At 43.7% G+C, this 10,000-nt stretch overlaps 1 long non-coding RNA gene across 1 annotated transcript; it reads left to right on the top strand.

Annotated features, from left to right (window-relative positions):
- Positions 1–7,662: 7,662 nt before the first annotated feature.
- On the top strand, positions 7,663–9,254 carry LOC148843041 (uncharacterized). The gene is made up of 2 exons (XR_016103762.1): positions 7,663–8,646; positions 8,958–9,254. It is a non-coding gene; the product is annotated as an uncharacterized LOC148843041 (long non-coding RNA).
- Positions 9,255–10,000: the final 746 nt, after the last annotated feature.

Here is a 10,000-nt window from a genome sequence, read left to right as displayed (position 1 = left end):
GTTTGTCGGTGATGACGATAACAGTGTGAGCCTGGAAGTACGGGCGAAGCTTCCGAGTTGCAATTACCAGTGCATATGCTAGCTTTTCTATCTCTGGATATCTCGTCTTTGCTCCCTACAATACTTTACTAACATAATAGATGGGTTGTTGAACCCGATCTACTTCCTTTATTAGCACCGAACTGACCACTTCGTCTCTTGCCGAGAGGTACAGTCCTAGAACATCGCCCTCCTCGGGCCGGGTTAAGATCATCACACTAGCGAGGTATTTTTTTGAGCTCGTCAAACGCGAGATGGCAGTCTTGGGTCCACTCGAACCCTTTGCTCTTAATTGCCTTAAAGAACGACAGATAGCGGTCCGCCGATTTGGACATGAAGCGGCTCAGGGCGGCTATGTGGCCATTCAACCTCTGAACCTCCTTCAACTTTCGGGGTGGTCTCATATCTAAGATGGCCTTAATCTTATCTGGGTTGGCCTCAATGCTGCACCGGTTAACGATGTATCCTAGGAACTTGCCCGATGTCACACCGAATACACACTTGTTTGGGTTAAATCTCATATTAAACTTACGCAAAATTTCAAAAACAGAATGCATGTCTTGTATTAATTCATGTGAAAATTGGGTTTTGACGACCGTGTCGTCTACATAGCATTCTAGTTTTCTGCCAATTAATGGCGCAAACAACTTATTTACAAGCCTTTGAAAGGTTGCCCTTGCGTTTTCAACCTGAAGGGCATAACCTTGTAATAGTATAGACCGAACTCCGTGATAAAGACAGTCTTTTCTTCGTTCGTCGGGTCCATCTTCATTTGGTTATAGCTCGAATAGGCGTCCAAGAAACTTAGCAACTCGTGGCCTGAGGTCGCATCTACCAAGCGGTCAATTCTGGGGAGCGGGAAGTAGTCTTTTGGGCAAGCACGGTTTAAGTCGGTGTAGTCGACGTACATGCGCCACTTGCCGTTGGCCTTCTTTACCAGGACGGGGTTGGCTACCTAGCTCGAGTAATGGACTTCTCTTATGAAGTCAGCTGCGAGGAGCTTCTCGACCTCCTCGTCGACTTCTTTTGCACCGCTCCGGGGCTAGGTTGCGTTTTTTCTGTCTAACGGACCTAACTACAGGATCTGTATTCAGCTTGTGAGTTATAAGGTCGGGGTCTATACCGGGTATCTTTGCCGCGGACCATGCAAAAATATATAAATTTTGAAGTAAGAAACTTACCAATTCGGATCGTAAAGTTTTCTAGACGGAAGCACCGATCTGAAGCGTCCGAGCTGGGTTTGCTACTAAGGTCGGGACTGCGGCTGTTTCTTCCGTGGGCGTGGCTTGTTCTTCGCCTTGATCCGTAGGCTGCTCCAATTCGAGGTCATCGGCCACCTTGGTCTTTCTCTTCAAGGTGGCGACATAGCACTCGTAGGACTCGAGCTGGTCGCCCCGCACTACCCCCACACCGAAGTCTGTAGGGAACTTCATAGCCAAATGATAGGTGGAGACCACCGCCCGTAGGATATGGGTGATCGGCTGATCTATTATGGCATTGTATGGGGAGGGGGTCGCGACCACCAGGAAGTCGTGGTTGAGTCTGACTACGCAGGGCCATGTACCGACTTCCACCGGTACTATTATTTTCCCAAGGGGCCGGACTTCTTCTCTACTAAAGCCCACCAAAGGAGTGTCCGCAGGCTTCAAGTCACTTTTCTACAAATGAAGCCAGTCGAATGCGGCTTTGAAGAGGATATCATCCGAGTTGCCCGAGTCAATGAGTACTCGCCTGACCTCGAAGTCGTTGATCCTCAGCTTTATCACAAGTGCATCATCGTGGGGGTAGTGGACCCCTCGCGCATCATCCTTGGTGAAGAAAATTGGCTCTTTTGTTCTCGGCCGCTTCGGAGGATTCTATTCTTCTCGGGCGGTTTCACGAACTGACGTTCGAGCTGCTGCTGACGAGCCCCCCACTATCACGTGGATGGTACCCCAAACCAGCCTCTCTTCCAGAGGCTGCCTCTGTGACTGTTCAGTCAGCCTACTGCTGGACTCGAGAGCATCCTTACCGTGCTCCCCTTGTCGACCTGCTTTATTATTATTATTATTATTTTGTACAAAGTTCCTTAAATATCCGCGACGAATGAGCTCATCAATCTCGTCGCGGAGGTTTTTACAAAATTCGGTACTATGATCGTGATCTCTGTGAAAACTGCAGTACAAATTCTTATTTCTTTCATTGGGATTCCCCCTCAAACGAGGTGGCCACTTCACATACGGGGCATCCTTGATTGCCATTAGGATTTCGGCCCGCTTTGCGTTCAGTGGGGTGTAATCAGTTCGGTCCGCTACTGGAGCTCGGAATGACTAAAAGTGGGACGTGAAGGCTTGCGCGAACTGCGCCCAACTTCTTATCGATCTGGGTGCCAGGTTCCGGTACCATGTACGGGCTGCTCCTCTAAAAGTGGTGGAGAAGGCCACACACATGCACGACTCATTGGCTCTCACCAGGTGCATCTGCGACTGAAAGGCGTCCACGTGATCATTTGGGCCGAACGACCCGTCGTACTTGTCAAGAGGGGGGAGTTTGAAATCTTTAGGCATTGAAACTGTCAAGAGCTTGAGAGATAGAGGGGATTGAACTAAAAGGAGGAGAGCCTTGACTTCGCCCGAGCTTACCTCTTCTTTGCCTCTGAGCTCGGGCAGGTCGTGGGTGGCAGATCGGCGAGCTCGGCGGCGGCGTCTCTGCTTCTTGGCGGGCTTGGCGTTGGTGCTGCTCACCTCTATGCTGTCAGGAATGGTGTGTGCAGGAAGAAGCTCAGGCCATTGGTGATGGCTGCGGACAGAGGGATCCTGCTTGGAGCCTACGGCTAGGATCTCGAACCGATTCTCTAGGAACGGGGTATCGGGCTTTGAGAGCTGAGGCGACGTGGACCTAGCGAGCTTAGGTCCTCCCGACCTGACTACCCGCGGTGAGGCCGGAGTGGATGGTCTTTCTTGTCTACTATGGGAGGAAGCCTGCCTCCTAGGAGGGTTCTAGGGGGCCTCTCCTAGGCAAGAAAGGTGCTCCTCCTGACGGCGAGACCTAGCTCGCTACGAGGCTAGGTGCTGAGGAGGGAGTTGCGGCTGCTGAAGCTGAGGTTGAGGCAGCTAAGAGAATTGTTGTTGATACTGGTACTGGGAGACCTGGTGTAGCACCTGCTGCTGATATAGCTGGAACTGTTGAAACTATTGCATTTGAGCCTACATGGCCCGCACGCACTGCACCAAGTCCTTCAGTTGGTTCGGGTTGGCCGCTGGGGGCACAACTGAGGGTTCGGTGAAGGTTGCTTCAGCTATGGTAGGGAGTGGAGCAACAACGGGTGCCCCTGTAAGAGGCACGTTCAAACTAGGGATCCCGTCCGCTAAGAGGGGGACGGTGAACTGTCCGATGAAGACAATAGGAAGCTGGGGCTGTTCCCTGGAGTTATCCATCTCCATGCTTCATCTGATGTTGCTTGAGGAAGCCATGAGTGTTGAGTTTTCAAGGAAGAAAGAGCTGTGAAGGTTTAGAGAAAGGATTTTCGAAGCGTTTCCCACAGACGGCGCCAAATGATGTAGCGCAATCCGGTCACTCCTAGATGGCACTTACATGGTTCTTGGAAGATACTTGAGATGGAGAAGAAGAAGAATCCCTAGGGGCTTGCCCGACGGGAACACTCCGATGCTTAAGTTAGTACTCTGTAGGAGAAGCAAGGAGAAGATGAAGGCTAAGAGTGCAGATAGCGCGAGTGTAGGATATGATAATGATTCTCCTTGATACTAAGCTCCTTATAGCAGAAATCCATTGCATCAGGTCCATTGGCCTCTGACAGGGCGGGTATAACCGCCACTGTTAGCCTACCATAGCCGTTACTGGTGGGGCTGAGGTGGCACGTGCGGGGCCATCGCCGCAGTGTATGTGCCTGTCAGGTGTAAGGTACCCTCTGAAGGTGGCAGACATAATGCTGTTTGATGAGGGATATGGCTGTTGTTCCCAGATTTGTCAGGTACGGTGGTCGGTAGGAGGTCTTCCGGCGATGTGCCGGACTACTCGCTCATGAGTCATCCTATGTCGGGCTATCTTGTAAGCGGCGAGTTGCCTGTGGCAAGCTAAGCCGAGCTGTCTGGGCCGAGGTGTCTTCACCTCGGGGTATCTATAGGTGAATCGGTGTGTTCCTGTCTAGGAGTGGTCCGAGATCCATTGAGAGGAACTCGGGTATTAGGAAAGGTCAGGGGGCCCCGAGCTCGGAGGTTGCTTGGGGTGCCTTAGCCCCCAGGGTGGCGGTGCAGGCCAGGTGGCTCCCAGCGAGTAGTCTATTCCGTTGAGTTGCCAGGCTGAACTCGATGGGACCTTCCCTCCGAGTTGCGGTTGCACCTACTGTGCTGTCACACTGAGTCATCGTTTGACCAAGGCCACACACACGTGTACCCGTGCTATGAGGTCGGGCCAAATCGTCCTCCATCAAATGATTTAATGAAAAAATATATAATTTCATTAAAAATCCTATGATTAACCATAATTTATAAATTATAATTATGAAGTTTTAATGTTTTATGGGAGGGTAAAAATCCAACTCTCTTATCCAACCCTAAAACATGCATTGGCACAAATTCTAGCTGAAAATATAATCAATAATTATTTATTATTTATTTCCAAAAATTATAAAAATAAATAAATATTATATAATATATTCAAAAAGATAGTTATTAAAGAAAAAATTTCAATTTCTTTGTGGATATGATAGATCATCCATATAATTATAATATATTCAATCATTGTGATCAAATGATAAAATATAATTATTTATTTATTTCTTTTTTAATTTTAAAAAAATTATTAAATAAAAAATTTTAATTGGTCTGTGGATATGATAGATCATCAATAGAATTATAATATATTCAATTGTTGTGATCAAATGATAAAATATAATTAATTATTATTTATTTTTAATTCTAAAATTATAAAAAATAAAAAAATACTAAAAAATAAATTTCAATTGCTCTATGGATATGATAGATAAATCCATAGATCTAAAACATATTTAGTGTTTATAGGCAGAGAAAAATTATATTTTCAATTTTTTTTATTAATTTATATTTTCCCCAAATATCTTCATGAAATTTCCACAAATTTATTAACAACACAAAAAAAATTGTGATTTTGAGTGTAAGAAATGTAGATCAACATCTATTTAAACTTTCAAGGAAAAATGAAATCACAAGATCTTATAAAAATTTGAAAAAACTTATCTATTTTTGCCATATTTTTTCAAAATTTGAAAAATTTTCAAAAAAAAGTTAACAATTCACACTTGTTTCTTGCAAATTTTTACAAATCTAGCACTCTAGGAATGGGGTTTGGAGTTTAAGAGCCATTTGGGGGTGAAAGAAGGTTTATTTCAGGGAAAAGAAACTTGCTTTTCTCCTTTATTTTTTTATTCAGTTTTTGGCCGTATTTTTTGGTTGATATGCTACCGATATGCCTCAATACTCTCGAACACCCCCAATACGCCCCGATACAGGTCTGATACACATGAAAAAAAGATGAGACATTCGATTTCCATGCATATCTCGTATCTGTTTTTCAAAAATATGATACAATAATACCCTGTATCGTATTGAAATTTTAAAACTTGGTTACAACCTTCATTCCTTCTGATCTGGCGGGTCACTCCTCCGTTCAAATTCCCCTGCTAAATCTAATATTGGGAGACCATCGAACAGTTTTTATTCCATTTCTCTTCCTTGTAAACACGTGGGAAGAACCGTTGAGAGAAACAAAGACCCAGAGTACTTGTCACATGGACAGTTTGGACTATCCATATTTTGGCAGCAAAACAATGGATGGTTGGTGGTGGAGACCGTGAATTGCATTCATCTCTATGTGTGCAGAGAATGTTGATGACATGAGCATGTTTAAGAAATCATGACTATATATGTTTGACTTACTGTATTCATTTGGGTCTGCAGAAGAACCCTTGATAGAGTTTAATTATAGCTAGATTTCTTTGGTAGTTTGATTAGGACTAAGAGATATAGATGGCTAAAAACATCTGAATGATGAAGAAATCTGGCAGGGACATGAAGAGTCCATTTAAGCCAAGCTTTCACATGGAAGATGATCGACTGTGAAACTTGGGATATTTTGGTGGTGCATTAATTTCAAAGAACAAGATAATTGATTGTCTTTGTTGACAACTCTTCCGGAAAGGATGAAAAAGAAAAGACCAGAGGAAAAGCAAAGGAGATGAAGAATGTAAGAAATGGACAAGGCAGAGGTGAATAAAATAGCTAGTGCGTGATAACCATTTGTGGGAAGACTATCCCCTAGAACGCTAGAGCATCTGCCAGGGCAGATACAGATAGAAAAGGGTCACTACTGATTTGCTTCTTCTTCCAGTTCCAGAGAGAATGGGACTAAGGAGTCATTGATGGACGGACAGCTTTCTGCAAAAATCAAAATCACCCACCTTGGCTCTCTCTCTCTCTCTTTGTATCTTGTCCCTTTTCTTAAACTAGGTCCAAACTGTATTTCTCCTTGGCAGAAGGTGGAAAACGTCAGAATGAAGAACATTTGATGTACTGTAAACCCTTGGCTAGTTGGCTATCCTTCGGATCCTCAGGTAGTCAGTCTGTTTAGGTCCACTCCTTTTGGGTTGGGATGAGTTGGGACCATACCATTCATTGATGTTGGTGGCCTTACACGTTTAAATGGTTGGTTTTCAGGTTTTCATGTCCAGACCAAAGACCATTGAACTATCCAAGACTAAAGAAGATTTTGATGGAAAACATAGAAGATAATAGCCCTTGTCCAACAGCCTCAAGCATCTACAAACTGTTTAGACTTTCTAGTTTTGAAACAAGGTTCAAAGTATCGATACACGACACACGACACACCCTAAGGGTTTAACTCACACACATTTCTTTCTTTTTTTTTCAAAATTTTACATGGCCCCGGCCGTTTTAGCAATGCCCACCCCTGAAAAATATAAAAATATAAAATATTTACAATTCTATATATTAGGATGAGACCAATACAATACGATATGCCCGTTGGGATATATGACAAAATTTTGAACTTCTTATAAATGAGATGAGAGCCATCTCTGTCCTGATAATTCAGGAGGCAAGGCAGGTATCAACTATGTGGTAGGGTCAATGCGTACTTAATTGCCAGGACCAAGAGATTCTAATATATAATGTCAGCGTCACTTTGAACTCTCTTCTTTTGAAAATTTGTTTAATTTGTGCTCTGATATCTATCTATCTCCATTTAAGATTGAGCATGATCAATTATTACGCAACGTTTTCGCCGGTTTATGCTAGGAACGTTTTCGGTAAACACATGCCCTGTTTGGGCATTTAGAGAAAGCATATTTTCGTGTCTTTCTTTTTATTTGGTGTATGTAGTAGCTGGATTAATTTGTAATCCCATCCATAAATGGGTACACAAAGCTTCTCTCCATTCAAACCTTGAAAGAAAAAGGAATGTAAACTTTTGAGAAGATTCAACTAGATTGGTTCACACTTCACAAAGCAACTATTTCTTTGATCCAGATGGCAATGGAAACGTGGCGGAGACCAGACAATGGAAACCATCACTCAGAGCCATCCATCATGTATATATATATACATGAGTTACCTGCGAAGTGCGAATGTATGAGCGTTGATGGGCTACTGGGCCAGCACTCAGCAGTAGTGTCATGGTCATGCTTTGGGTGAAGTGGGGAGCGGTGGTGCAAAGGTGATGTCTTACAAGGAAGTAGTTACAAAAGTCAGTTAGGAGGTTAGATAAGTTGTTACAAGTTGGCAGCCCACTTGTTCATCTGTATTGTATTCTTATGGGTTATGTACGTGTATAAATATTTAACATCAGAAGAAATAATCATGCTCAGTTTTCTTTTTCTTCCCAATCACACCTGCAACATTTACTGTCGCTTCATCGCACAAACACCTATTTCGATAAAGCTAGCACCCTTTATCACTTGCGATAATCTCATTGCCTCTACGACAAAGTTTACATTCTGATCCTGGAATCATCCTTGACCGAAACTCATGGCTGCCAGAGGTTACACAATCGACAGTCTTTCTGATCCCAAATCGCCATATTACTTACATCCCTCAGACCGTTTTGGAGTGGTGCTGATTTCTTTTCTCCTCAATGGAGAAAACTATCCGATCTGGAAAAGGGCAGTGTCCAATGCCTTGTTATCCAAGAACAAGCTGGCCTTCATCGATGGATCCTTAAGAAACTAGACGAATCTTCACCTGATTTGTTTGCATGGAGGAAATGCAATTCTCTGGTCATCGTCTGGCTCTTCAACTCACTTGCACGGGATCTTCACGACAGCGTAGCATATGTGGACTGCGCCGCTAATATCTAGCGTGATTTTGAAATGCGACCACCACAAATGCACTAGTCATACAAAAGATAGATGCTATGAGTTGGTTGGATACCCAGCCGATTGGGTGTCACGAGGAAAGAAGAAACATAACCCCCGTCCATCTTCCTCCTCTGCTCAAATTGCCTCAACTGAAGCGGGATCATCCTCATTAGTGAATCCCACGGTAGAACAGTATCAACAGTTGATGGATTTGCTGAACTCCAATAGTGGCAAACGCCCTAATTTGTCCAATTTTTCTGGTAAGGCCACTGAACTCCAAAGCATTCTTGAAAATAAATGGACATGCATAGTTGACAGTGGTGCATTGGACCACATGACCTTCCTAAGGTCCTCTGCATCTAGCAATCACAATGATGTGAGACCTATACAACTTCCAAATGGAACCACAGTGCCGATGGAATCTCAGACATCGGTGAATCTACCATCAGGCATCAAGTTATCAAACATACTATGCTTACCAGATTTCCATTGTAATCATTTATCAGTTAGTAAGCCGACTGCTGACATGAATTGTATTGTCATCTTCTTCCCGACTTTCTGTGTGATACAGGACTGTACATGTTTTCAGATCGTCAACCGTCGGCAAACCACACTGCATCTGTCCCGTCTAACACACAGACATGGCATTATTGATTGGGTCATGCTTCATATGATCGTCTCTCTCTCATACAATGGTTACATATCCCACATTCTTGTTTTGATATCATTCATTGTGACATTTGGGGGGGATATTGTACCCTGTCACTGTCTGGTGCTCATCATTTCTTGACAATTGTTGATGATTGTTCACGTGCTACCTAAGTTTTCCTACTCAAACATAAATTTGAAGCAGCCACTTACTTGCAACAATTTTGTGTTTATGTTAATACTCAATTTCAAACATCAGTTCATTGCATTCGTTGAGATAATGGGCTTGAGTTTTGTTTAGGCCCAATGAATTCCTTCTATGCTTTCCATGGCATTGAACATCAAAGAACCTGTGTTGACACACCCCAACAAAATGGGGTGGCTGAACGAAAACATAGGCACCTATTAGAGATGGCATACGCTCTCTGATTTCATGCGGGACTTCCTATCACCTTTTGGGGAGAATGCATATTGACAACAACCTACTTGGTCAACCACTTACCAACTCCATTGCTATCCGGGAAATCTCCTTATGAGGTACTATTTGGAAAACAACCAAGTTATGAGCATTTGCGTGTATTTGGGTGCCTATGTTATGCTCGGGTCCATGGTCATAACAAACACAGTTCCCATGGGTTTCTCTTGTTTGTAACAAGCAACTTGATTCTTAAGGCCTATTGTGACTCCGATTGGCTGGTTGCCCAGTTAGTAGGCGGTCAACCACATGCTACATTACAATGCTGGGTGCCTCCCCTTTATCTTGGAAATCAAAAATATAAACCAGTGTTTCGAGGTCTTCTGCAGAAGCAGAATATCAAGGTATGCCAGCCTCCACAAGTGAACTTCAATGGCTGAAGTGATTATTTGCTGATTTAGGGCTGCAACAAATTCCAACCATGCAACTACATTGTGACAACAAAGTTGCGATACACAGCCTATAACCCAGTTTTTCATGAGAGGACCAAG

Source organism: Nelumbo lutea, chromosome 8, assembly GCF_056320005.1.
Source record: "Nelumbo lutea isolate HS-2025 chromosome 8, American lotus-T2T, whole genome shotgun sequence".
Lineage (NCBI taxonomy): Eukaryota > Viridiplantae > Streptophyta > Magnoliopsida > Proteales > Nelumbonaceae > Nelumbo > Nelumbo lutea.
This window is presented reverse-complemented; position numbering and strand designations above follow the sequence as displayed.